The sequence below is a fragment of the Chelonia mydas genome, chromosome 2, assembly GCF_015237465.2.
Source record: "Chelonia mydas isolate rCheMyd1 chromosome 2, rCheMyd1.pri.v2, whole genome shotgun sequence".
NCBI lineage: Eukaryota > Metazoa > Chordata > Testudines > Cheloniidae > Chelonia > Chelonia mydas.
Window position 1 is genome coordinate 7,255,816 of NC_057850.1, and position 25,871 is coordinate 7,281,686.

The following is a 25,871-nucleotide window of genomic DNA, read 5'->3' on the forward strand; positions in this document are numbered from 1 at the left end:
AAGTGATTACCTGTATCACTCTTTTAGGGTTCTTTTAATTTTGATTGCCACTTGGGTATCTCACATGTGCTAATTGGTTAGCAACTCTGGTGTTGCTAATACAACAGAGGAAGAACAATCCAAAGCTAGATCACAACAGTTTAGTCAATTACTTATGTACCTGCCAGTTCACCAAAGTCATCTTCCCAATGGATTTCGAGCAGTCAGCTCTTTCTAATCTACTTTCCCACAAATTATATTAACCACAGGATCTGACTAACACTCCTACCTAACATAAACTCCTACATTTATGACAAACTGTATAGACTGAGTGCAGTGCAAGAAGCTTTCACACTTGGTCTCATTTTATGTCTCTATACACCTGGAACTTGAAAGACTATGAAATCATTACCAATAGCAGACACATGTACAGTGTTCTACAAACGTAGCTAACAACAATTTGTTTTTTTTAAAGCCACTTTATAACAACCTCTATTGGAAGCTGTTACAAAACAAGGAAACCGACTAACTCTGTGACAATCTTTAAACTAACTCTGTGACAATCTGTGCATGAGCATGCACGCTTCCTTACTAATTACACTCACTTTCAGGAAGTGGTCAACTGATTGATTAGAGTTGTGATAAATGAAGTGCGGGGAAGCTCTGTTTTATGGACACCCAGCCAGCCAGTTAGCTATAAAATTCCTCTTATTAGTTCTCTACTTGTTTTACCTGTAAAGGGTTAAAAAAGTCCAGGTACAAGGAAGGGAGTGGGCACCTGTCCAAAAGAGCCAATGGAAAGGCTAGAACTTTTTAAAATTGGGGGAAAAATCTTTCCCTTTTTGTGCCGCTGTTGTTCTCTGGGGAATAGGGGAACATGGTAGCAGTTATGCTGTGAGAAGCTGAAGGCCAGGTCTAAAAATCATCAGACTCATACCTAGAATTGCTTATTTGGAAACCCAGATATGTAAGTAGATCAGAAATGTCTAGAAAGACGTGATTAGGTTTATTTCTCTTATTTTGTAAGGCTTGTGGACTCCTCTGTGCTAACCCCAGATGCTTTTGTTTTGCATGTAACCTTTAAGCTGAACCTCAAGAGAGCGATCTTGATGCTTAATTTTTGTAATTGTTTTTTTTAAATCTAGCAATAGTCTGAGCTTTCAGATGTATTTTCTTTCTTTTTGTTTTTTTAATAAAATTTACCTTTTTTTTAAGAACAGGATTGGATTTTTGTGTCCCTAAGAGGTTTGTGCGTATGTTGTTTAATTAGCTGATGGCAACAGCTGATTTCCTTTATTTTCTTTCTCAGCTCTTCTCTGGAGGTAGGGTGAAAGGGCCGAAGGTACCCCACAGGGAAGAATTCCTGGGTCCCAAGGGGTGTTTTAGCACTTGGGTGGTGGCAGCATCTTCCCATCCAAGGTCAGAGAAAAACACGTGACCTTGGGAGTTTAATACCAGCCTGGAGTGGCCAGTATTAATGTTTAGAATCCTTGCGGGCCCCCACCTTCTGCGCTCGAAGTGCCAGAGTGGGGAAAGGACTATCATGATTATCTAGTCTGACCTCCTCTGCATTGTAAACCACAGAACCTCACCCCCCCACTCCCGTAATAGACCCATAACCTCTGGCTGAGTTACTGACATCCTGAAATCATGGTTTGAAACTCCAAGTTACAGAGAATCCACCATTTACACTAGTTTAAAACTGCAGGTGACCCATGCCCCACTCTGCAACAGAAGGCAAAAACCTCCTAGGATCTCTGCCAATCTGACCGGCGGAAAAATTCCTTCCCAACCCCAAATATGGTGATCAGTTGGACCCGGAGCATGTGGGCAAGATCCACCAGCCAGACACCTTGGAAAGAATTCTCTGTATCAACTCAGAGCTCTCCCCATCTAGTGTCCCATCACTGGCCATTGGAGATATTTGCTGCTAGCAATTGCAGATCAGCTACGTGCCATTGTAGGCAGTCTCATTGTATCATCCCCTCCAAAAACTTATCAAGCTCAGTCTTGAAGCCAGTGAGGTTTTTCCCCCACTGCTGCCCTTGGAAGTTGAGTTGTCTGCTCTCACCATCCAATCAGGGAATGAGATGTCACCATTTGAGTTCTTGCAACTGGGGCTGATATTGTCCCATCTTTGTGCAATGCATCTCGTCATACCAGCTTGCATAAGACAAATTAGGCCACACCTGTTGGTACAACCATCTTGGGACATGGCAAACCAGCCACTGTGCAAGTTCTGGTCAGCAACTTACCTCGGCAAGCTGCTTTCTGTGGGCCTCCACTAGAGTGCATCCCTTGGCCAATTCTGCAGTTATGCTTGCTCAAGTTGCAGTTTCTCCTTCCAAACTCTAACTGCTGAAATGTCTAGTTTAAAATTCATATAATTTATACAAAGTCCCTCCCTATTCTTTGATGCTCTTTAAACTTGTTTTAACAATCCTTCATACAACGCAAAATCACTTCAAGAACTGTTGTTGTTCTCCAGCAGGCTGAAACATTCTAGGAATCTTCCATTCCTGGTCTCCTTGTTTTAACAACAATGGTGGGACCTTGGCATGTATGGCTGAGCTGAATCTGGGTATTATTGATCAAACAGTTACATTTCTGATTATTCCACTCTGTGATCAGGTGTCCTTGTAAACACAGTATTTGGTTTAAGTTCCTTTTATTTACTGCTTATTTTGGCATAGGTGTATTTCACTAAATGATGACATTAGCCTGCTTGAAAGCAAATATTAGTCCTACTCCTTCACTTGACTAAACTAAAAGAAATCAATATGAACACAATCCCTTCCCCTCCCCCCCCCAACAGGTTTGCCCAAGAGGTAAATCCCATCATTAAAGTTTACAGTATTTTGCCCAAATTTATATCACTTATAATCAACTTCCCTTTTATACATATAACTTCATTTAATCATTATATTTCATCAAGTTCCCCATTTTCCTGCTGTGTCTGACACATCATATAATACCTTAGTGTTTGATAAAATTTAATTTTTGACTCATTCACAGCCAGGGGAAAAAAGGGGCATCTCTTTAGCTGCACAAGAAGTACACTCTTTCAGAAGGCTGCAGCAACTCTGAATTTCCTGACTATTGAAGAAATCTAGCTGTTAGACCTTAAATTTTTTTTCACTCAGTCCTCTGTCCTGTCTTTTTTAAACAGCCTCGTCACCTTGGAAATTCTTAAATAGTAATCCTTCTAAAATTTTGGGGCCTTAGTTTCTACGTTGGCTCCTCCCTCTCTATTCTAAGGAATAACACAATAATTAAAACCATGGAACTATCAAGAGGCCAGTTAGACCGCTTGACATGCTTATTAATGCTTCTCATCCTCATTTTCCATTCTGTTTAGGCTGGAGTCAGGGACCTTGCATTTTACTCAGCCGTAAACCAACGTGGCAAACTTTTGGTTCTATAGACTGAATAAATAATATTTACAGATATCCTTGTATTGTTGTTTTTAAAACAACAACACTTGCAAGGGAAAAAAAAAAGTCCATTGAGATGGAAACATTAGTTTCTAAGGGTATGTCCTGGGATAGAAAGAGATCTGGTTTATTGCAAGAGAGGGATGTAGTCTTAGAGGACTAGGTAGTAGAAACTCCCATGTCCTAAACCTGATTCTGACATAGTGTGTCTTTGTGGCCTAGTGTTAAATCACTGAACACTTTCTTGCAGTTAAAATGGAGATGACAATAGTCAGCTGCCTCACAGGGATTAAAGAGGATTAATTAAATGTTTGTAAAGTGCTTTGAAGATTGAAAGCATTCTAAGAAAATTACAACAGAATTCTATCCTAATATTAGAAACTGCCTTCCATTCCATGCACAGCAACAGCTTCAGTCATATGGAACTTTAACACCTTTATCTCTGAATGTGTGCGACTCTCCACTTCACCAGATCCAAAAGCTACCATTTATTGATTCAGTGAACTGACTGCCAGATGCCACTAGAACTTCTTCTGGTGCACCAGTGTATTTTGGTTAATGCAATACAACTGTATTTTGCATAGTCCCTTGCACGCACACTCACACTCGCGCGCGCGCATACACACACACACACTAGTTTGATGGAAGAAGAGGCAATGAGAAGATTCAGGCAGGTAGGGCCAACGGCCATCTGATATGGTAAGAGATGTCTGTTTATTTGGTGCCATAATGCCCTGTGCCCAGGCAGGAGCTACTTGGAAGCACTGGATCAGATAACAGTTTCCATTCAGTTGTTAAACGAAAGCTCACACCCTGCGATACGAACTCTGATATTACTTTAGAAAAGCATGCTCTTGTTTTTTTCATATCATTGTCCTTTATTTCTTTGAATTGCATGCGAATCCTCCTAATGGCAGAACAGGGTGATGTTTGAAAGGGGAATAATGTTCCAGGAAGGTTCTTGTACCAGCTAGGGAGGGAAAGTCCATGAACTAGATCGCGGTAACTTAATGGAGGTTTTTGAAAGCAAATTTGTTAGCCTCTAAGGTGCCACAAGTACTCCTTTTCTTTTTATGGATACAGACTAACATGGCTGCTACTCCGAAACCTTTTAAACCGTATTATAGTCCTAGCCTTCCCAACCTCCTCAGGCAAGGAGTTCCACAGGTTGACTGTGCGCTTTGTGAAGAACTACTTCCTTTTATTTGTTTTAAACCTGCTGCCCATTAATTTCATTTGGTGGCCCCTAGTTCTTATATTATGGGACAAGTAAATAACTTTTCCTTATTCACTTTCTCCCCACCACTCATGATTTCATATACCTCTATCATGTCCCCCACCTTTGTCTCTTCTTTTCCAAGCTGAAAAGTCCCAGCCTCTTTAATCTCTCCTCATATGAGACCCATTCCAAACGCCTAATCATTTTAGTTGCCCTTTTCTGAACCTTTTCTAATCCCAGTATATCTTTTAAGAGATGAGGGGACCACATCTGTACGCAGTATTCAAGATGTGGGCGTACCATGGATTTATATAAGGGCAATAAGATATTCTCCATCTTATTCTCTGTCCCTTTTTTAATGATTCCTAACATCCTGTTTGCTTTTTTGACTGCTGCTGCACACTGCGTGGATGTCTTCAGAGAACTGTCCACGATGACGCCAAGATCTTTCTCCTGATTAGTTGTAGCTAAATTAGCCCTGTGACAGGGTCAGGCCAGATGGCTACAAGAGAGTGATAGAAGGCTGATGTATTAGCCCCAGATTAAGTAGGTCCCTTTTCCCTGGGTAAGGTATCAGGGAAGGTTCCAGAACAATCAGGAACTTTCTGGAAACAATTAAGGCAGACAGGCTGATTAGAACACCTGCAGCCAATCAAGAAGCTGCTAAAATCAATTAAGACAGGCAGGCTAATCAGGGCACCTGGGTTTAAAAAGGAGCTCACTTCAGTTTGTGGTGTACGTGCGAGGAGCTGGGAGCAAGAGGCGCAAGAAGCTGAGAGTGAGAAGGAGTACTACTGGACGACTGAGAATTACTAGAATTATCAGACATCAGGAGTAAGGTCCTATGGTGAGAATAAAGAAGGTGTTGGGAGGAGGCCATGGGGAAGTAGCCCAGGGAGTTATAGCTGTCGCATAGCTGTTAGAGGAGCCACTGTAGACAGCTGCAATCCACAGGGCCGGAACCCGGAGTAGAGGCCGGGCCCGGGTTCCCCTCCATCCCCACAACTCCCTACTTGATACTGGAGGAGTTGAACTGGACTGTGGGTTCCACCAGAGGGGAAGGTCTCTGGCCTGTTCCCTGATCCACTAGGTGGATCAGCAGAGACTGCGGGGATTGTTCTTCTTCCTTTTCCCCATGCTGGCCAGTGATGAGGCTATCTGAGTGAATGGCAGATTTGAGCCACGAAAGTGCAGGACCCACTAAGGCAGAGGAGGAACTTTGTCACAGCCCCCATCATATTGTATGTATAGTTGGGGTTATTTTTTCCAACATGCATTACTTTACATTTATCCACATTACATTTCATTTGCCATTTTGTTGCCCAATCACTTAGTTTTGTGAGATCTTTTTGAAGTTCTTCACAATCTGCTTTTGTCTTAACTATCTTGAGCAGTTTAGTATCATCTACAAACTTTGCAACCTCACTGTTTACCCCTTTCTCCAGATCATTTATGAATAAATTGAATCGGATTGGTCCTAGGACTGACCTGTGGGGAACACCACTAGTTACCCCTCTCCATTCTGCAAATTTACCATTTATTCCTACCCTTTGTTCCCTGTCTTTTAACCAGTTCTCAGTCCATGAAAGGATCTTCTCTCTTATCCCATGACAACTTAATTTACGTAAGAGCCTTTGGTGAGGGACCTTGTCAAAGGTTTTCTGGAAATCTAAGTACACTATGTCCACTGGATCCCCCTTGTCCATATGTTTGTTGACCCCTTCAAAGAACTCTAATAGATTAGTAAGACGTGATTTCCCATTACAGAAACCAGGTTGACTTTTGCCCAACAATTTATGTTCTTCTATGTGTCTGACAATTTTATTCTTTACTATTGTTTCAACTGATTTGCCCGGTACTGACGTTAGACTTACTGGTCTGTAATTGCCAGGATCACCTCTAGGGCCCTTCTTAAATATTGGCGTTACATTAGCTATCTTCCAGTCATTGGGTACAGAAGCTGATTTAAAGGACAGGATACAAGCCATAGTTAATAGTTCTCCAATTTCACATTTGAGTTCTTTCGGAACTCTTGGGTGAGTGCCATCTGGTCCCAGTGACTTGTTACTGTTAAGTTTCTCAATTAATTCCAAAACCTCCTCTAGTGACACTTCAATCTGTGACAATTCCTCAGATTTGTCCCCTACAAAAGACTGCTCAGCTTTGGGAATCTCGCTAACATCCTCAGCCGTGAAGACTGAAACAAATAATTCATTTAGTTTCTCTGCGATGACTTTATCGTCTTTAAGTGCTCCTTTTGTATCTCGATTGTCCAGGGGCCCCGCTTATTGTTTAGCAGGCTTCCTTCTTCTGATGTACTTAAAAAAAACGTTTTGTAATTACCTTTTGAGTTTTTGGCTAGCTGTTCTTCAGTCTCCTTTTTGGCTTTTCTTACTACATTTTTACATTTAATTTGGCAGTGTTTATGCTCCTTTCTATTTACCTCACTAGGATTTGACTTCCACTTTTTGAAAGATGCCTTTTTATCTCTCACTGCTTCTTTTACATGGTTGTTAAGCCGCGGTGGCTCTTTTTTAGTTCTTTTACTGTGTTTTTTAATTTGGGGTGTACATTTAAATTGAGTCTCTATTATGGTGTCTTTGAAAAGTGTCCATGCAGCTTGCAGGGATTTCAATCTAGTCGCTGTACTGTACCTTTTAAATTCTGTTTAACTAACCTCCTCATTTTTGCATTGTTCCCCTTTCTGAAATTAAATGCCACAGTGTTGGGCTGTTGAGGTGTTCTTCCCACCACAGGAATGTTAAATGTTGTTATATTACGATCACTATTTCCAAGAGGTCTTGTTATAGTTACCTCTTGGACCAGATCCTGCGCTCCACTCAGGACTAGATCGAGAGTTGCCTCTCCACTTGTGGGTTCCTGTACCAGCTGCTCCAAGAAGCAGTCATTTAAAGTATTGAGAAATTTTGTCTCTGCATTTTGTCCTGAGGAGACATGTACCCAGTCAATAAGAGGATAATTGAAATCCCCCACTATTATTGAGTTCTTTATTATGATAGCCTCTCTAATCTCCCTCAGCATTTCATCGTCACTATCACTGTCCTGGTCAGGTGGTCGTGTGAATTTTGCTTTTGGCTTCGTTTAGAAATAAATGTAAGATCCGGGCGATTATTCTCTCCTTGTTTGGATTGAACTTGTTGAGAGCTGTTTGCTCTCGTCTTGGACTGCAGTGTGAAATATCCCAGTCCTGATCGCAGTCGGGACAGCGAAGACACTGCACTGTCTAGGCCACTAACAGAGTTATATGTCATATGTCTGCTAATGGCAGCCAAACACAGATAGTCTCAGGTTCTACCTGCAGCCCCTCATCCACTTTGCCTCCCTGCTTGACAAAATAGATCCCTATGGATTTCTTGGCCCTGGATCCCTCAAGGCTTATGAGTACTTGACCAATGCTACCCTCTAGCTTCAGGAGGAAAGAATAAACTAAGTGTGCTCTCTTCAAATTCAAGATTTGCAGGGAAGTTAACAAAACTTCATAGCCAACAGTATCAAAGGCAGCTGATGGGTCTAAAAGAATCCACGTAGAGATTCAGAGATTATAAAGCCAGAAGGGGCCAGTGTGATCATCTAGTCTGACCTCCTGTATAGCACAGACGATAGGACTTCTCTAACTTATTCTCTAGTTCAAATAGAAATGATCTTTTATTGTTCCAATGGCTAATTACCCTCACTGTTAAAAAAAATTCATGCCATATATCCAGTCTGAATTTGTCTAGCTTCAACTTCCAGCCACTGGATTGTGTTATGCCTTTCTCTGCTAGGCTGAAGAGCCCGCTGTCAAATATTTGTTCCCCATGGAGGTATTTACAGACTGTAGTCAAGTCACCCTTTAGCCTTATATTAGTTAAATAAATTGAGCTCCTGGAGTTTTAACTATAGGGCATGTTTTCTAATCCTCTAATCATTCTTGTGGCTCTTTTCTGAACTCTCTCCAATATATTAACTCCTTTGAATTGTGGACACCAGAACTGTTTCCAGGACTGGTTCCACCAGTAGTAAATGCAGAGGTAATCAATATGCCTTCCCTGTTCCTACTCAATATTCACCTGTTTATAGATCCCAGGTTCACATTAACTCTTTTGGCCACAGTGGTGCAATGGAAGCTCATGTTCAGCTGATTATCTCGCAGGACTCCAGAATCTGACCTTTGCACATTGCTGGAAGGAGGTCTTAAACTATTGAGACCAGCATGTTCTCTGTTCTAGACTGAAAGCTGGTCTGAAGGGAACCTAAATAACATGTGATTAGCTCCCTTTTAAGCAAGTGACGTAAAAAATATTTTTGCTGCCTTTCTATTGTCTTCAGTTTATCAATATCCTTATTACAACCTGATAGTCTAAATGGAATACAGTGCGCTAGCAATGTTCTCAGTGGTTGTCTTAGCAGTACATACTATAGTAAATTATGGGTCTTTTCATGCAAGTGAATTTAGTGCTGAAAAAAAGTCCCAGATGGTCATTCTTCAAGGCTGAAATCTAGAGCTAGCACTACTCAAAGAATGGGAACAGGGGAATTCTGAATCTTTTGTTGTTGGAAAATTCAATGTTTTGACCAGCTATATTTACAGAATAGGAACATCATAGAAAATTACCTCAACATCTGCAAGATGCCTCGCACTGCTCAGCCAATGTGCTCCAACCCCAGCCTGGAAAGGACATCTCTAGAGTGAGAGTTTTCATGCCCATTTTTTCCCTTGGCCTTTGATGAGAATTTCAGCAAAGGTGCCAGTTAGTGATGATTGCAATGATGGCATGTATGGTCTGGACACTTGTCTGCTAGACTGATGCTAACTGTACGCTTGTCATCACATCTGCTGCTTGCCAGGAGCTAGGATTCACGATGTGATGGAGAGACTGCCGAGACTCATCAAGCTCTCGGATCGCTACCCCTTCCTACTTCTCCATGTGGGCACCAATGATACTGCTAAACATGACCTTGAGTGGATCACTGCAGACTACGTGGCTCTGGGAAGAAGGATAAAGTAGTTTGAGGTGCAAGTGGTGTTCTCGTCCATCCTCCCTGTGGAAAGAAAAGGCCCGGGTAGAGACCATCAAATCGTGGAAGTCAATGAATGTCTACGCAGGTGGTGTCGGAGAGAAGGCTTTGGATTCTTTGACCATGGGATGGTGTTCCAAGAAGGAGGAGTGCTAGGCAGAGACGGGCTCCACCTAACGAAGAGAGGGAAGAGCATCTTCGCAAGCAGGCTGGCTAACCAACTAAGGAGGGCTTTAAACTAGGTTCACTGGGGGAAGGAGACCAAAGCCCTGGGGTAAGTGGGGAAGTGGGATACCAGGAGGAAGCATGAGCAGGAGAACGCAAGAGGGGAGGGCTCCTGCCTTATACTGAGAAAGCGGGACGATCAGCGAGTTATCTTAATTGCTTATACACAAAGACAAGAAGCCTGGGAAACAAGTAGGGAGAACTGGAAGCCCTGGCACAGTCAAGGAATTATGATGTGATTGGAATAACAGAGACTTGGTGGGATAACTCACGTGACTGGAGCACTGTCATGGATGGTTATAAACTGTTCAGGAAGGAAAGGCAGGGCAGAAAAGGTGGGGGAGTTGCATTGTATGTAAGAGAGCAGTATGACTGCTCAGAGCTCTGGCACAAAACTGCAGAAAAACCTGAGAGTCTCTGGATTAAGTTTAGAAGTGTGAGCAACAAGGGTGATGTCGTGGTGTGAGTCTGCTACAGACCACCAGACCAGGGGGATGAGATGGATGAGGCTTTCTTCCAGCAACTAACGGAAGTTACTAGATTGCAGGCCCTGGTTCTCATGGGAGACTTCAATCACCCTGATATCTGCTGGGAGAGCAATACAGCAGTGCACAGACAATCCAAGAAGTTTTTGGAAAGTGTAGGGGACAATTTTCTGGTACAAGTACTGGAGGAACCAACTAGAGGCAGAGCTCTTCTTGACCTGCTGATCACAGACGGGGAAGAATTAGTAGGGGAAGCAAAAGTGGATGGGAACCTGGGAGGCAGTGACCATGAGATGGTCGAGTTCAGGATCCTGGCACAGGGAAGAAAGGAGAGCAGCAGAATACGTACCCTGGACTTCAGAAAAGCAGACTTTGACACCCTCAGGGAACTGATGGGCAGGATCCCTTGGGAGAACAACATGAGGGGGAAAGGAGTCCAGGAGAGCTGGCTGTATTTTAAAGAATCCTTACTGAGGTTGCAGGGACAAACCATCCCAATGTGTAGAAAGAATAGTAAATATGGTAGGTGACCAGCTTGGCTTCACAGTGAAATCCTTGCTGATCTTAAACACAAAAAAGAAGCTTACAAGAAGTGGAAGACTGGACAAATGACCAGGGAGGAGTATCAAAATATTGCTCAGGCATGCAGGATTGAAATCAGGAAGGCCAAATCACACTTGGAGTTGCAGCTAGCAAGAGATGTTAAGAGTAACAAGAAGGGTTTCTTCAGGTATGTTGGCAACAAGAGGAAAGTCAAGGAAAGTGTGGGCCCCTTACTTAATGAGGGAGGCAAGCTAGTGACAGAGCTACTCTTGTAAGATTCCTTCATAAACATTTAAAAGAACAATAAATCAAATGTAGTGCTATGCGCTAAAGGTCTGCTGCGGAGCCTGGTCTGTGTAACAGAATGCCCCAAATTATCTGTTGGATGGAGGATGTGATCCAATTTCCTCTCTGCATTTGGGAGGTTGGGACGGGGTGAAAAAGAAACAAAACAAAACAAAAACCTGCTTCAAATCAGTCTGGAGGCAGCCGTACTATAAGAGACTGAAAATTATATTTTTGAATAACAGCCCCAAAATAAATCCTAAACTGCGTCCATAATGGTGGAATGAGCATGCAACTGGCAGGCATGCAGAAGGACACCTCTGAGTCCAATCACTTTCAACATCTACCACCATATTCTGGAACATGGGGTGAGCAGGCTGTGTCCTTCTGCCTGCTTGCTAGTTGCAGAAGAAGGTGGTGAGTCTTCAATACATGGTAAGCTGTTTGCTGGTGGTAAAGATCTCTCCCTGCCTTTTTCAGCACCTCTTTAGAGTGGGAACTTCAAGAAATTTTGGCTCTTTCATTGTTTTGGTTTTTTTGTAGGCTATTTGGATGACTTATCAGAGAATATGGTCAGAGATTTACTACTTCCACACCTTTCCAAATACATGGGCATCCTCTGGTCTGAGCATTTACTCCTGCTCATTCCACCACAATGGAGGCAGCTTAGGATTTATTTTCGGGCTTCCTGTTGTTCAAAAAAATAATTGTCGGTCTCTTATAGCATGGCTGCCTCTGGACGTATTTGAAGCTAGTTTCCTTTTTTTTTTCTTTTTCACCCCTTCCCACCCCCCCCCCCCCCCGAAATGCAGAGGGGAAATTGGATCACAACCTCCATCCAACAGATAATTTGGGGCATTCTGTTACACAGACCAGGCTCAGCCGCAGACCTTTAGCACATGACACTGCATTTGATTAATTGTCCTTTTAAATGTTTATGAAAGAACTTTTCAAGAACAGCTGAATTGTGCTCGTGACATTTACCAATCCACAGGAATTTACAGTCGCTTCGCTGTTTCACCAAAATGGTAAAAGATAAGTTTGCAGAAAGGCAACTTGAAATGTTATGAAAATTAGTGAATTGTCAGGAGGTATGGCGAGGTAGAATTTCCTATTTGATGTAAACTACGTTTTTACTCCCGTCTCAAGTACATCAGCAGCTACACAAACTTTTACCTCTAATAACCACTTATTCCATCCCACCTAAGTTTGCTGTCAGAGAACGACAGCTTTTTTTTATTTAAGCGTTGAAGTGATAATGCTGGCAAGAGTAACTCCAATGTGCAGCCTAACTTTGTATTCCTCAGTCTCAATACTATATGTAGTCTAGGAAGGATTGGATTTTTATTGGTAAGTATCAGCAAATGTCCATTTCACTTTATATATACATACACACACACACACACACACACACAAAATATTTATAATAATTGAAATTTATAGATAAGGAAAGTAAGAAATATGCTTCTTGAGAATTTAATAACATTTGATTTAAGGATATTTACTTTTTATATTTTGACGTGATGTTGACAATTTGTGTTTTAACAGTTAAGCTTTAACATTTTGAATCTCAGTGTCTACTGTCATTAAATAATTTTTGTCTCACCTCCCGCCATAATTTCCTGGAACTGTGAAAATTTAAATTGATAAAAAGAAAAAAAAATGCTTAAAAGTAAACATCAATATTATCTATCAAAATTATAAAAAATAGTCGAATTCTGCCAAGCCTAAATATATGTACTTAACAAATCTTAGGGGCAAATGTGTTAAGCACAAAACGTTGTCATTATAATAAAATATAGAATTGTAGTTACATAGGGTGATTAGGAGCGGATTGGCATCGTACTTTCTCTGTGTGGTACAGTGAAGTTTGTAATTATAAGGACATAGGAATTGTCAGACTGGATCAGACCCAAGGTCCGTCTAGTCCAGTATCCTGTCTTCCGACAGTGGCCAATGCCAGGTGCCCCAGAGGGAATGAACAGAACAGGTGATCATCAAGATGGAAGAAGCGATAGGCCAGTGGTCCCCAAACTTTTCAGGGTCATGCGCCCCCTTTCCCCTCTCCGCTGCCTCTGTGCTGCCAGGAGTGGGGGCGCGGCTCCTGGGGGTTGGGGGGATGTGAATAGGAGTAAGGGGCGGGGGGCTGAGGCTGGGGCCGCAGCTGGTGGGATGGGTCTGGGGCCGGGAGCATGGCTGGGGCCAGGAATGGAGCCACAGTCAGGGGCTGATTCTGGAGGTAGGGCCGGGGTTGGAGCCGCTGCCAGGCCACTGTTGGGGGATGCGTCTGCAAGTAGGCCTGGGAGCTGGGGCCGTGGGTATGGGCGGGGCCAGAGCAGAGCTAGAAGTGGAGCAGGGCTGGATGGTGCTGCCTCCCTACCCACTGTGGGGGCTGGCCTGGACCCAGCTGTGCCCCCACAAACTTTCCTCCATGCCCCCATGAGGGGGCACGCTCCACAGTTTGGTGACTTCTTCCAGAGGCTGACCAGTTGTTGTTACCCTCAAACTATATTAACTATGTGCCTGCTTCATGATGTTCTGCCTTTTTCCAACCTTGCACTTGTATAGACCTAAAGGGTGACATTTTTTCCAAAGCCACGTAGGGGATGTAGATACACAAATTCCACTGAAATTTGTGTCATAATAGGGAATGTATTCAAAGGTACAAATAAGGGTTCTGCACCTAACCTCCATCTGTGCCTTAGAAAACCTCTCCATGTGTCTGAATCCCCAAGGCAGCTTTGAAAATCACTGCTAGCAGGTATTGATAATAGGTGGTTTGCTGTATGTGACAGTCTGTTATCCTGCGTATGTTAGTGCATCATGATTTCACTTGTATATGTTTATTTCCTCTTCAAAGTGTAGCTGTGGTCAGAGAATGGTGTAAGTCCTTACTCAGTGTCACTTGACTCACATCTGCTCGCTTCACAACACAAAAACATGTTTTCCTACTGGTTAGCTCTGCAGAGCCACTACCATGGTGGGCGAGTGACCTGAAGTCTGTTTTTCTCATGTGTCACTCACTGAATTGTCAGCTGAGTTCCAGCCTTCATGTCTTGGCTACTGGTAATGATTTAAGGGAAAAGGGAGTGCTTGCGAAAAGTTTTTCGCTGTTGCTAGCTGTGGTTTGCATCTGCTAGTGTTTTTTTCAGAGCACATCTCATTAGCATGGTGCTTAAAATGCCTGGGACAGCTTGTCTACAGGAAGGCATCATTGCTAAAAGCAGTGGAGCTGACCCAGTGTTCATGGTGGGCAGTGTCTGCAAAATTTCCTTTGTGCAGGTGAGAATTAAAAGGCCGGGCTGCATGGTCAGATCTTAGATGGAGTTTGCAGATCTAGCAGTTCTCTTTTGAGCTGTAACCAGAGCTTGGTATTTGAACAATCCTTTACACTTCTCTCATGCCTTTTATTCAGGAATCTCAACGCACTTCATTTGGCCCTCCCAGATAGGGAAATACTGAGAGAGAATAATTTATAGAACCTCATGGTGTGATGTCATTTTGTTAGCATTTAACCACATTTTAAGTATTCAATAAAATATAGTTCCTGAATTAACAGAGAAGATTGTCATTGCATTGGGTCCCTTGTGGTTTTGTGTGAAGTCCTGCTGCTGTGTGAGATAAATAAATCATTATAGCTGCATTCTTAATACCTGAGTATTATGAGTAGTGTTGCACAGAGCTTTATTTGGAAAGTTTGCTGAATTTTCAGCTTAGTGTACACACTGCAGAAGTCTTGATTTTTTTGTAATGGTCTTAAAATCTGTAGATACACTTTTTCTTTGCTTCCCATAAACTGCAGAATGAAATCTGTGTTTCTAGGGGCTGTCTTTTGCTTATTTGTGTGTTTAGGGCTAACACAGTTTGGCTGATAGATGTGCCTTGTTGAATAGGAGAGGCCTAGAGGTCAGCCAGGGTCTGCATGAGAGAGGGTCTCCAACTCCCTAACAATCCACACTCACCCCCAAACCCTTCCCCAACTGTTTCATACTTCTCCCACCCAAACCCGACAATCCTCCAGGTTCACTCCCAGGATCCAGACTAGCAATTACTTCCCTCTCCCTCAGCTCCTCTGTTACGCATGGCTCCCCCAAGAAGCAGTGCGGGAATTATGTTTCTGTATTGTGTGTGTATTGAATCATTACTCAGAGTTCTGTATTAATATACCTTAGTAAAGAATCTATTTGTCCAGAAAACATCTTTTGAATCTTTTTTGTCCTCTGTTTTGTTACAGACATACTTGCTGACATTTTGAAATAAATTACCAAAATAATTGAAATGGGCGTGATTATATTGTGTTATTTTGGCAAATAAAATATGCAGAATTTTGTGGAATTTTAAAATGTGCACAGAATTTTTAATTTTTTGGTGCAGAATTCCCCCAGGAGTAAAGTTCTTCCATAATTGTTCATTATGGGATTTCTTGTACTGCTGTCTAAATCAGATAGTACTGTCCACTGTCTGGCGAGATACTGGCATAGATGATCCGCTCTGATACTCTATGGCAATTCCTATGATCCAAAGTTAACTAGAAACAACTTGATTCATCCACTGCTTGTTTATCTTAATGTGATGGCTGATAACGTAAACTGAGATTTACAGGTTGACCTAGTTCATTAGCAGGGTAAGTTTAAAGTGATAAACACAAGTGATTGTTACTAATCCTAGCAGGTTTCTGGTGTTGATAGACTTGAATGACAGCTGGGAAGGTACTGAGTAGATTGGGAAGGACATCACTGAATTTATTAATGTAGAATGCAGTGGATAGAAGGATGTTGCAAAAATGTCTAGATCAGAGGTTTTCAATCTGTGCGGTGCACCCCTCCCCCCCCCTTGGGGGGCACAGGGGAAATGTTTTGGGTGGCATGGCTGGAGCCCAGACCAGCCCCTACAGAGGGCGGGCAGGCAGGGAGCGCCGCCCAGTTTCTCTCCTGGCCCCGGCCTTGGCTGTCTGCCCTGCACCAGGGGTCCTGGCTGCCTGGAGATCCGTTCCCGGCTGTGGCTGCCAGCTCCATGTCTGGGGCAATGTTCCCTCTAATTTTTTTCCATCCATGTGCAGAATAAATTTTGTTATGTGCAGCGAGGTACGTGCGGATGTGCGCCACCAGTAGAAACAAAAAACCTAGATATGATATATATTTTTAAAAAGTTATCATAGGGATAGTTACTCCGGCCAGGACAGGTTAGGCATTTTTAGAACTCACTACCCAAAGAAGTAAATTTAAGTGTAAGAGAGAAATAAAAATTATGACATAGACCAGTCAAAACACTAAAATAACACACTGAAAGAATAAAATTACAGAGAATATATGTGCATTGCAGAAGGTACCAAGAAGTAACAACAACAATAATACAAATATGTGTTGGGAGGTGAGTGTGACAGAGATAGTATATGTGTGTGCGTAACAGAGGGGGTGTGTGTGAGACACAGAGCGGGTGTGTGTGTGTGAGAGACACAGAGATGGTGTATGATGCAGTGTGTGTATGTTTGTGACACAGAGACTGTGTGTGTGTGTGAGTGCGCGTACTGGCTGCTGGGGAAAGCTGTGTGCTGTCTCTTTAAGACACTCACTGAAAGCTCTCCTGCTCTGTCCTGAGGCCTATTGTTTCCCTACCCCCATGCTGAGGAGATGGGGTACATGGGCGGGGGGAAGAGAGAGAGACTGTATGAGCTGGCTGCTGGGGAAATCTCAGAAACAGTGCACTGTCTCTTTAAGAAAGGCATTCAGACAGTCCTCCTGAGCCAGGCTGTCCCCTCTGCCCTGTTCTGCAGAGATGGGGTACATGGGCGCCCTGACATCAGCACCCTCCACCCCCCCCCCCCCCCATTGTGCACAGCCAGCAGGAGAGTCCCGGGAGCAGCTGCAGGACGGAGCAATGTGGGCGGAGGGGCATTTGAATCTCTCCTGCATGCCGCCCAAGCACGCAGCTCACAGGGAACACAGGTCTGGGGTCCTGCCTGTCTGCCCGGCGTAATGCATAAGCTCGAGGGGATGAGGTACTTAAATAAAATGGGTGAGGTGGTTTTTTTTTTTTTTTTCAGACTCTCTGAGCAATCACAGTCAAAATCAGGCCAAAGTGCTGTGTAAATATGGGTTTCACTGCTTTAACTTTAGGCACTCAGGTTTTTTTGGCCATATTGTTATTAGCAGAGGTTGGGTGAATGGGAAAGGTGCCTGTTAGAGCTGGAGGGGGCCTGTTTGTTTATCTAGTCCATCTCTGGCCAGTGCAAGATTGTTCCTGACCACATATTTGTTAGTGCTTGCAGTGTATTCGTTGGCTATCGTTTGTTGGTTTCCAAAAATTCCTCTCCTTCCCAGTCTGATCAGCCACACTCGTAGTAGCCACAGGTTCTGGGTCTATAAGAAGATGCCGTGATAAAGTTCCCTTTTTTCTCTGGTCTGACTAGTAGAACAGCAGTGCTGAATACGTGTATTTTTCCCCCTTTTTCCCTTGTTGAAGGAAAATAGCAACAGGGGAGTTCCCTGAAAGAGATCAGCACTAAAGAGAATTGATTTTGCAGTTTCCAAGTCATGATAAACCTAATTTAACCCCCTCTGTTCTCACTACTGCTCTGAACCCCACTGAGTAGAACAGAACCCCAGGCAAACTTTATTTGTTAACTATTTGCAGTTCATCATTTATGAATCACTGGAGACGAGCATGGCACTATATAAACAAAGACAGACAGGTACCCTGAAGAGCTGAAAAACAAAAGTCCCCTGGCGGATTTGACTGTCCAGTGTATTGGTTCCGCTGTAATTGTTTTGTGTACAAGATTTCCAGAAAGCAGCACCTCCTGCTGTCAGCTTGGAGTTGAAAGACTGTCCTGTTTTGGAACGGATACCATGAGTGAGTGCTGTATCTGGGACACCTGGAGTAATCAGAAAGGGAATGAGTGAGTGGCAGCATATTTTACGGTCTGTTTGTCTCCTACAATGGCCCTTTTTAAAACATGATGTGACTAAAAGTCTTGCAACATATTTGCAATTGTTTTTTTTCTGGTTGGTATGGGGGAAATTCCCGGAATTCTTCCTCATCTCAGCGTTCCCACTTCCACTCCGCTGTCCCTCTGGCTTAAGAAAGCTGCAGAGGGAAAGTGTTGCTTGTGGCTGGTAGTGGATGTGGAGCCTTCCACCTTTAGGGCACCAGTGCAAATCTTGATCGGGATCGAAAATTCTCATCTGATGGCTATTTGTTCCATTATTTTATTTTTGTCATTATTAACATACATAAATGGAGAAAATATAATCATCTGGATTATACTGATGTTTGTCCTCCTTAATATTAACCTAATAAATTCACATTTATAGCACACAGTGTCCGAATGAAAATAGCTACTCCATCCTCCCCACCTTGATGCTATTTCATTGTTAGACCCATGTCTTAGAGCTTCTGGAAGTTTTTTCTCTTCGTATAGCTTTCCCTGTATAAATCGTGTAAATCATCACCAGCTATCGGTCCCTTTTTATGGGACTACCTGCTGTGTTTGCTTCTGCTTATTCCCTAGTATTTTTAAAGGATCCATTTGGGTCTTTTTGGCCGCTTGTCTTCACTTTCAAGGCCTTTCCCAGTCAATCCCCACCTTTCCTAGCATCTCTCATCCACTGTTGAGCTGTCGATCCTCACCTCTGAGCAGCCTGTCATGTGAGCCTTTATTTCCTACATGTTAAATTTTCAAGCAAGGACCTTTATATTTTTTCCCTTGCTGCCCCATGCGCTTCAAAGAAGCGCCCTGTAAACACCCACAAAACCAACTCATTATCTTCCTTCCCCTCTTAAAACTCTCCTTTGCCAGGATGCCTACAAAAAAACTTGACAGTGGTTAGGCTGCTGGCATGCTCTGACCAATATTCTGATCAACATTGTCTCCATTGTTTCCTTGCACTCCGCCGTTGGTCTTTCTGTATCCATCTTTTGTCTTATACTTCCCTTTTAAGCTCTTCGGGACAGGGACTGTCTCCTGATAGAAGGCTTTTGATTATTTCATTGGAGATGCAGGTTAGACTTGAGGGATGATAATGACCAGGCTCTAATCATCTTTGCGTTTGTTTTTCTCCTGCCTTCTTGTACGGCTACCGCTTTACAAGCTCTTCACGTGACTTTTCAAATACAGTCAAAGGCAAACTGCTTGCTTCTTTCAGAAATCATGGCTGTGTTTGTGTGGTGCTGAGGAGGCTATTTAAAAACAATATATAGCACTGCTGCTGGCATGTGACCTCAAATCAGATCACCCATGTTGCACCTGTGTTATTGGATTGGCGGGCTGGCGCTCTGGTTACATCCATGGTGTAAGTGAATTAGGCCCCCAGGAGCCTGTTTTTATTACTGTTTTATGTGGCATGATCTTGTTTTTCTCACTTTTGCACACAAACTTGCTTGCACTGTTGTTCCCTATAGAATAAATGACTACGTTTTAGAAAAGTGAAGTGCGCTCTTCTAAGTGAGAGAGAAAATTACTGACACGTGAAGCATGAAAATTATTGAACATGCAGCAGTTTGCAAACAACCCCCGCCTCGCAGCCCTGCTGCACCATCTCAAAACTGAACACAAGCAGAGGGCCAAATTCTTCCCTGGTGTAACGCCATTGGTGGGAGCCAAATTCTTTCCTGGTGTAACTCCATTGGGAACACTGAGAAACACTGGAGTTACACCAAGGATGGATGTAGCTTGTTCTTTGTATTCCAGTAGCACCTAGGGGGCCCAGCTGAGACCAGGGCCCCATTGTGCTAAGCACTGAACATACTGGGGGTGACACAAAAAGCTTACAGTTTACCTGGACAAAGCAAAGTGGGGAGAAGGGAAGTATTGTTATCCCTGTTTTACAGATGGGGGAGCTGAGACATAGAGCGGTCAAATCCAAGGTCACGCAGGGAATCTGTGGCAGAGGTGAGAAATGAACCAGATCTTCAGAGTTCCAGTCAGAACCTTAACCATAAGACTGTCCTGATGGCAGGAGAAAAGAGAGTTCATCCTCCATGCCTATATGCTGAGACTGCCAACAAAGACACTTCTCTAATAGATGCTGTGACGTTGCTCTCCATATGCTTTATGGAAGTATGCTTATGAATATGACATAACTGGAATATGCTTTATGCTAAATACCCCTTGTATGGTGTTATTAGAAAGCTTGTAATGTACTAAGTGTGTTCATCCTATTTATTTGCATGTTTTATTTCTATATCTGGAGTTAGGAGAATAAGATATAAACATATTAAGTGAAGGCCATTAAGGGTGCTCCAGAAACAATCAGTTGTAAATGGCCTAAGTTACTTGAAAGCCTTCCTGTGTATGTGTGGACCAGCCCATGGGGAATGGAGACTAGGGGTCTTACAGTGACATGTGACCATGTCACCTGATGATTAAATCCATCTTAAATCTGGTACTTTTCCATTTAGAAAGAGGGGTGGGGACCCAGAGAGACAAAAGATTCCTGCCCTATGCCAAAGCTATAAAAGGGGGTGGAGCTGGATAAAGGAGGCTGCCAGTCATGAGAGAACCCCTGGTTACCACCTGGATCTAACAAAGACTGTACCAGGGAAAGGATTGGGCCCAGACCAGGAAGGAGTCTAGTCTGTGAAAGAAGCTTATTGGAACATCTTTGAGGGTGAGATATTACCTGTAATCAATTTCTTAATGTATTAGGCTTAGACGTGAGTGTTTTGTTTTATTTTGCTTGGTGACTTACTTTGTTCTGTCTGTTATTACCTGAAACCACTTAAATCCTACTTTTTATACTTAATAAAATTACTTTTGTTTATTAATAAACTCAGAGTAAATGATTAATACCTGGGGGAGCAAACATGTGCATATCTGTATCAGTGATATAAATTTTGTGAACAATTTATGAGTTTACCCTGTATAAGTTTTATACAGGATAAAAAGGATTTATTTGGGGTTTGGATCATATTGGGAGCTGGGTGTCTGGGTGCTGGAGACAGGTAACCTGCTGAGCTGTTTTCACTTAAAGCCTGCAGCTTTGGGGGCGTGGCCCAGACCTGGGTGTGTGTTGCAGAAGGTTAGCATGTCTGGCTCAACAAGGCAGGGTTTTGGAGTCCCAAGCTGGCAGGGGAAACGGGCTCAGAGGTAATTTCAGCACATCAGGTGACAGTCCCAAGGGGATCTCTGTGACTGAACCCATCAAAGATGCTACCAGACTTGGGTCATCAACTGGTTTCCTCTAGGTCATCACAGAGACACCAGATGACAGCAAATTTCAGCCCCTACAATGTAAGTTGGAATCACATGGGCAACCTACAGGTGAAAAGGCTGCTGTCTCTTCCCATTAGGGATGCTGTTGGGGAAGGCAACTGCATGCTCTAGTATAGTGGTTCTCACTGTGGGGTGCACAGAAGAACGTTCACAGGGGAACGTGGCAGGGCTGGGGCCAGCCCCTATCTGGGGGCGGGAAGGGAGTGCTCTGTATTCAGCCCCCAGTATTGCTCCGCCTCCAGGCCCAGCTTCTCCCTCACTCCCTTTCTGCCCCCCAGACCAGCTCTGTCCGCAGCCTTAGTGCCATTCTGGCCCCAGCGTGGCTCTGCCCTCATTCCCTCTATCCCCAGACCATCTCTGATCCCAGCCGCAGCTCCACTCCATCCCCTGCTCTGCTGTAGTAGCTAGGGCAGGGCACAGGTGAGGTTTAATGTGAACTCCTTTTGACCTTGGGCAAGTTGCTTTTAACCTCTTTGCCTCGATTTTCCCGTCTGTTAGTTGGGAATGATATTCCTTTCCTGCCTTGGAGGGGTGCTGGGGATGAAGAAATGTGTGTGCGGTGCTTTGCAGAGAAATCCCTCTGTAAGAGTCAAGTGCTGTCCCGTTGTTACTTCCTGAGCTGCCTGGTTCTTCCAAGTTTATAAAACAAGCAAAGAGGACCTTGAACTACTGCCTCTGGGGAGGTGTTGGAAAGCTGAGGACAACAGCATGTCGTCTGTCTTGTTCGTTTATCTCCCAGAAGGAAATATTTCCTCTCGTCTCCACAGAATCAACCTGCAAGGTTGTCTTACCCCCACTGCCCCAGTGAATTGGCCGCAAAGGGGCTAACTGTGACAAACTGGCCAAGTGGGAACCTGCCTGCCAGCCTGGCTCTGTGACCTTTTCTGACCTGAAACCTTTGAAGAGCCAGTTATGAAATAAGAGCGAGCTCGCCCCCGCCCCCAAGGTCACATGCTTCTCACATAGAGCCGTGCCCCATGCTCCAAGTTAGAGGCTGCTCTGACTCCGCTAGCCGTGTGTGGGGAAGAGAGATGACATGACTCGCGCTGTTGATGATAATGGCTTATGTGATCTCACTTCATTATATTTGATTGGAGCACAGAAAGTCCCATCTGTATTCATGAGCCAGTGAGTCTGCAGGGGGTGGGGTGGGGTGGGGAGAGAAGCAACATTCATCCTTGTTATCAAACCCCATATTCCTTCAGCAGAGGAAAGCAGCTTGGCAGAGTTATGCTGAGGGCTGGGTGCACAGCTGTGCATGTGAGGATGGAGCAAGGCTCTGAGGTCATGGGAGAACTCTTCACCTCTGTAGTAAGGGAAAGAAGGGTTAGGGAGCCCCTATTCTGGCCTGGAAATTTGGGGCTGCTTCACGTTATCTGGGACCCCCTGGGATACAAGCCTTTTGCTTTGGAACAGCCTGGGTGAAACAGGTGTTTGTAAAGCTGTGTAATCTTTCCCTCCCACCTTTTCTTTCATAGAGAAGCAGGGAAAGGTGACTCATTCCACCAGCCTACGAGGAAACTTTAATGAAGAAATGCATTTTAAAAACTCCTCCCATTTGGGGAGGATGGTGCTTCTATAGTCTTCGGTTATGAGATAATAGCAGTCAGGCTGTTACTTTTTATTACTTTAGTTTTAATTGTCAATTAGTGAAAATATTTTACTGTCCTCTTCTTGATTAATCTGCTGCCCATGTTGGGATCAGAGCTGAGTATTAAAATCATGATTTGGGTGTGTTTAATTTGCCTTATGTTAATTGTCACATTGTGCTCTGAAAAGCCCTGAGGTGCCTCCTGGCCCAGCTCTGGGAATCTGGATGGGACCCCACAAGAGTTGCAGGGTAGTTGTGAGTAGGTGAGCTGTTGCGTCACCTTACAACCATATACGCTTCCCAAAAGTAATCAGAGCAAATGTAATGATTCCTCACTGGAATGGAGATGGTGGAAGATTGGCTTTCTTAGGGTGCTTGGTTTGGGTGTCAAAGCTTTTCATCTCTAGATGGCACATTCCCTTCTAACCAAAGTTAGTAGTGACCAAAAAGTTACCATGTAATGGGTGTTGGCTTGTGTGAAATGAATTTTGGAATCCACATCACAAAAATAGCTTATCTGGGACTTGAAAATTGTATCGCACCCCTGCTAGTGCAAGGATTGAAGCCTACTATCCAGGGTGAAACATTTTTTGTGTCACCACTTTTATTTCCTTTCTTCCTCCCATTCTCCACCAACCCCCCCCCCCCAAAACAAAAAAAAACCCAACCTCCCCGCCCCCCCCCCCAAAAAAAAAAAAAAAAAACCCAGGCTCTCTAATTCAAAGGGATAAACTTTGTTCTGTATAAATCTGGAGCCCCAGTTCCTCCTTACTGAAAGAGAGGAGGAGCATCCCCTTCATCTCCTGACTGCTCCAATGCGGGTGTATGTCTCCTCTACTCTACCCTTCATTCATCTTTCTGGCTGCTGCAAAGGGTGTGTCCCCTGTGTCCTATTCCTTTCCCAGCCTCTGTTTTGTAGATCCTAGTGTCTTGCTCCACAGACTGCTTCTAATGCTACGCACACTGCTGCCAATCAGCAGCACAGTTAAACGGACCCAATTCTGGTCCATTTCACTGCTATCCGCAAGGTCCTGAATAGCCACATTCACTCTGTTGTAGCTTGGGACAGCTCTGAGCAGCGGCAGAAGCACTGGATCTATCTGCCTGCAGGTTCATGAAGATAACACTGGCTCTCATAGGTGCAGCTCACTTGAAAAGTTGTCATTGTAACTATAAGAGTTAGAAGATCTCTAACTGCTACTTCTCCCCTCCTACCTGCCTGTTTCGCTTGTTTAAATGGAAGATTGTATCCTGCAGAATTGGATGGCTTAGACCCTTACGCTCACTACAGAAAGTCTGTCAGTCCCCACTGGTGAGTAAACTGCAGTCAGACAGTGCTGTCTTACAGCAGTATACTTCCTTGAAAGGACGACAGTAAGAGAAAACACATTTATTTCACATAACAAAACCTTTGTCCACAAATGCTTTCCATTCATCATTTTTGGAATTCATATTTAAGGCAGAGAATGTGAGACAGTACCTAAGTTAAGGGAAACAATATTACACATACCTGAAGAATGTTTATTTTTTATCAGTTTTCAGGAGGAGTTCGGTTTGTGCTATAAAAAGGCTATACTTTGCTTCTGTGCTTTTATACTGGATTCCTTGAAGTTGTAGTATTGTACCTATAAAACCAGTAAAATCATTAGCTTTCAAGACATTCTATACAGATCAGGAGCAAACGTTGCAGCCTTTGAGACACTGTATATTAGTGTTCAGAACAGTGAGTGGGAAACTGGATGTGAATGTTCAGACAATGGGTAAATTCTGTCATGCTCTGGGACAACTGGGTCAGTGATTGAAGGGTGTTCTGGCAATATTCAGAATTTCATTTGGCTTTACTCGTTTTTCCCAACTTTAATTTACAAAGGTTTAATGGACCTTGATTGTAATGTCATAATATAATTTGAGGATGTGAACTGCCGTATTTCTTTACCATAACCTCTGCATTTTGTTCACCTTTATTTAAATACAGAAAGGAAAATGTTTTCAGAGGGGGGTGAGGAGGCAAGAGAAACGGGGGGAGGGGGGATTTGCTCTGAGGTTGACCCCATCCATTTTTATCTCGTGTTATATCATTTTTACCTAATGCTTTTATATTATTTGAACTGTGCTTGGGTTTTAGATTTGATGCAGAGATGAAGTTGCTATAACAACATGATGATTCACATAATTCCAGTGACAATCTGCTGGGGTTTATTTTTCGATCATGAAGACTTATTTGGTTCTGATGGGGATTTCTACCTGTTTTCAGTTAGTATGCTGCATTGTTTTGCCTATACAATTTTTTGGGGGTTACCACTGCTTATAATAATACCTGCCTGTTATACAGTGCTTTTCATCCCTAGTACTTCACAAAGGAGGTCAGTGTAATTACATTTTACAGATGGAGAAACCAAGGCACACAGAGAAGTGCCTTGCTCAAGGTCATTTATCAGAGCAGTGGCAGGGCAGGGAATAGAACCTAGGCATCCCGAGTTCCAGTCTAGTAATCTATCTACTAGGCTGGGCTGCTTCTCCAGTTCCTTCTTGGAGCTGAAACTAAGTTGCTACAGGTTTTGACTTGCTAGTCACTGCCATTTAAAAAAAAACCCAACCTTTGATTCTCCATTTGGGTCATGGAATCATGAAGATGTAGAGCTGGAAGGGATTCATAGAATCATAGAATATCAGGGTTGGAAGGGACCTCAGGAGGTCATCTAGTCCAACCCCCTGCTCAAAGCAGGACCAATCCCCAATTAAATCATCCCAGTCAGGGCTTTGTCAAGCCTGACCTTAAAAACTTCTAAGGAAGGAGATTCTACCACCTCCCTAGGTAACACATTCCAGTGTTTCACCACCCTCCTAGTGAAAAAGTTTTTCCTAATATCCAAACTTG

General features: G+C 43.4%; 1 protein-coding gene across 8 annotated transcripts in view; it reads left to right on the top strand.

Moving 5' to 3' along the window:
* The window catches only part of TSNARE1 (t-SNARE domain containing 1), a 684,473-nt gene that overhangs the window by 33,669 nt on the left and 624,933 nt on the right, over nt 1-25,871 (top strand). The window contains exon 2 of one of the 8 annotated variants that reach the window (XM_037891909.2): nt 20,019-20,079. The exons of the other annotated variants lie outside the window; for them this stretch is intronic. The gene's annotated coding sequence lies outside the window, so the exon portion shown is untranslated. The remainder of the gene's footprint in view (nt 1-20,018; nt 20,080-25,871) is intronic. 8 annotated transcript variants of the gene reach the window in all.